Source organism: Loxodonta africana, chromosome 3, assembly GCF_030014295.1.
Source record: "Loxodonta africana isolate mLoxAfr1 chromosome 3, mLoxAfr1.hap2, whole genome shotgun sequence".
Lineage (NCBI taxonomy): Eukaryota > Metazoa > Chordata > Mammalia > Proboscidea > Elephantidae > Loxodonta > Loxodonta africana.
In genome coordinates this window covers 134,204,609-134,208,164 of record NC_087344.1, presented here as the reverse complement: position 1 = coordinate 134,208,164, position 3,556 = coordinate 134,204,609, and positions in this window count along the sequence as shown.

Here is a 3,556-nt window from a genome sequence, read left to right as displayed (position 1 = left end):
GTGTTGAAAAGCAAAGATGTCACCTTAAAGACTAAGGTGCGCCTGACCCAAGCCATGGTATTTTCAATCACATCATATGCATGCGAAAGCTGGACAATGAATAAAGAAGGCCAAAGAAGAACTTGCGCTTTTGAATTGTAGTGTTGGTGAAGAATATTGAATATACCACGGACTGCCAAAAGAACGAACATATCTGTCTTGGAAGAAGTACAACCAGAATGCTCCTTAGAAGCAAGGATGGCGAGATTGCGTCTTACATACTTTGGACACATTGTCAGGAGGGATCAGTCCCTGGAGAAGGACATCATGTTGGTGAAGTATAGGTTCAGCAGAAAAGAGGAAGACTCAACGAGATGGATTGACACAGTGGCTGCAGCAATGGGCTCAAGTGTAACAACAATTGTGAGCATGGAGAAGGACCAGACAGCATTTCATTCTCCGGTACATAGGGTCGCTATGAGTTGGAACCCACTTGAGGGCACCTAACAACGACAACAACAAGATTAAACAAAGGGGGGAAGGAGGGAATAACAAATGTTGGCAAGATTATGAAGATTGTGGAGAAACAGAGTCCTTATCAATTGTTGGTGGGAACGCAAAATTGCACAGCCAACGTGGAAAACAATTTGGTGGTTCCTCGAAAGTTAAACATGGAACTACCATATAACCCAGCAATTCCACTTCTAGGTATATACCTAAGAAACCTGAAAACAACAATGTGAACAGACACATATACACCAATGTTCATTGCATCACTGTTCACAACAGTGAAAAGTGGAAACAACCTAATTGTCCATCAACAGATGAAAGGAAAACAAAACAAAACAAAACAAAACATGGTACATACGTAAAATGAAATACTTGCTGTTGTTAGGTGCTGCTGGATTAGTAGAACACCCAGGTCTGTGCCATACTCACAATCCTTGCTATGCTTCAGCCTATCACTGAAGCCACTGTGTCAATCCATCTCGTTGAGGGACTTCCTTTCTTTTCGTGAACCTCTACTAAGCCTTATGTCCTTCTCCAGGAACTGATCCCTCCTGATAATGTCCAAAGTACGTGAGACAAAGTTTCACCATCCTCACAGCTAAGGAGCATTCTGGCTGTACTTCGTCCAAGACAGATTTGTTTGTTTTTCTGTCAGTTCAAAGTATATTTAATATTCTTCAACAACACTGTAATTCAAAGGCATTGATTCTTCTTCAACCTTCCTTATTCATTGTCCAGGTTCTGCATGCATGTGAGGTGATTGAAAATACCACAGCTTGGTTAGGCACACCTCAGTTCTCAAAGTGACATCTTTGCCTTTTTTTTTTTTTTTTTTAACACTTTAAAGAGCTCTTTTGCAGCAGATTTGCCCAATGCAATGTGTCTTTTGATTTCATGGGCATTGATTGTGGAACCAAGTAAAATGAAATCCTTGACAAATTCAATCTTTTCTCCATTTATCATGATGTTATTTATTGGTCCAGTTGTGAGGATTTTTGTTTGCTTTATGTTGAGGCGTAATCCATACTGAAGGCTGTAGTCTTTGATCTTGATCAGTATGTGCTTCAAATCCTCTTCAATTTCCATAAGCAAAGTTGTGTTATCTGCACATTGCAGGTTGTTAATGAGTCTCCTTCCAATTCTGATGTTCAGTTCTTCTTCACATAGACTAGCTTCTCAGATTATTTGCTCAGCACATAGATTGAATAAGAACTGTGAAAGAATGCAATCCTGACACACGCCTATCCTAATTTTCAGTCTTGCAGTATTGTCTTGTTCTGATCAAACGGCTGCCCCTTGGTCTATATACAGGTTCCTCATGAGCACAATTAAGTGTTCTGAAGTTTCCTTTTTTTGAAATGTTACCCATAATTTGTTATGATATGTACAGTCAAATGCCTTTGCATAATCAATAAAATTATGGTAAAATTTTCTCTGGTATTTTCTGCTTTCACCCAAGATCCATCTGACATCTGCAGTGATATCCCCCATTCCATGCCCTCTTCTGAACCCAGCTTGAATTTCTGGCAGTTCCCTGTTGATGTACTGCTGCAACTGCTTTTGAATTATCCTCAGCAAAATTTTACTTGTGTGTGGTATTAATAATATTGTTCAATAATTTCCACATTCAGTTGAATGACCTTTCACTGGCACGGGCACAAATATGGTTCTCTTCCAGTCGTTTGGCCAGGTAGCTGTTTTCCAAATTTCTTGGCATAGATGAGGGAGCATTTCCACCATTGCATCCATTTGTTGAAACATCTCAGTTGATATTCTGCCAATTCCCGGAGCCTTGTTTTCAGCCAATGCCTTCTGAGCAGCTTGGACTTCTTCAATCAATACCAATGGTTCTTGACCATATGATACCTCCTGAAATGACTGAACATCGACCAATTCTTTTTGGCACAGTGACTCTGTATATTCCTTCCATGTTCTTTTGATGCTTCCTGCATCATTCAATATTTCCCCCATAGAATCCTTCAATACTGCAAATCGAGGCTTGAGTTTTTTCTTCAGTTCTTTCAGCTTGAGAAATGCTGAGCCTTTTGGTTTTATAAATCCAGATCTTTGCACAATATAATTATTCATTTTGTCTTTTCAAGCCATTCTTTGAAATCTTCTGCTTATCTCTGACTTCATCATCTCTTCCAGTTGATTTAGCTGCTCTGTGTACAAGAATAAGTTTCAGAGTCTTTTCTCACATCCATTTTGTTCTTTCTTTCCTGTCTTTTTAATGACCTTTTGTTTTCTTCATGTATGCTGTCTTTGATGTCATTCCACAATTAGTACAGTCTTCAATCATTAGTGTTGAATAAATTAAACTATTCCTGAGATATTCTATAAATTCAGATGGGATATACTCACGGTCATATTTTGGCTCTTATAGACTTGTCCTCATTTTCATCAGCTTCAGCTTGAACTTGCATATGAGCAGTTGATGGTCTGTTCCACAGTCATCACCTGATGATATGGAGCTTCTCCATTAACTCTTTCCACAGATGTAGTCAATCTGATTCCTGTGTATTCCATCTGGCAAGGTCCATGTGTGTATTCACCATTTACATTTTTGAAAAAGGTATTTGCAAAGAACAGGTCATCGGCCTTGCAAAATTCTATCATGCAATCTCTGGTGTCATTTGTATCACTAAGGCCATATTTTCCAACTACCTTTGTTTCAACTTTCACATGCCAATCACCAATAATTATAAATGCACCCTGATTGCATGTTTAATCAATTTCAGACTGAAGAAGTTGGATGAATCTTCAATTCCTTCATCTTTGGCATTAGTCATTGTTGCATAAATTTGAATAATAGTTTTATTAACTGGTCTTCCTTGTAGGCCTTTGGGTATCACTCTATCACTGACATCGTTGTACTTCAGGGTAGATCTTGAAACGTCCTTTTTGACGATGAATGCAATGCCATTCTTCTCCAATTTATCATTCCCGGCATAGTAGACCATATGATAGACAATATGATAGGCCAATACCAGTCCATTTCAGCTCAGTAATGCCTAAGATATCAATAATTCTGCATCCCATTTAATTTTTGACAACTTCCAATTTT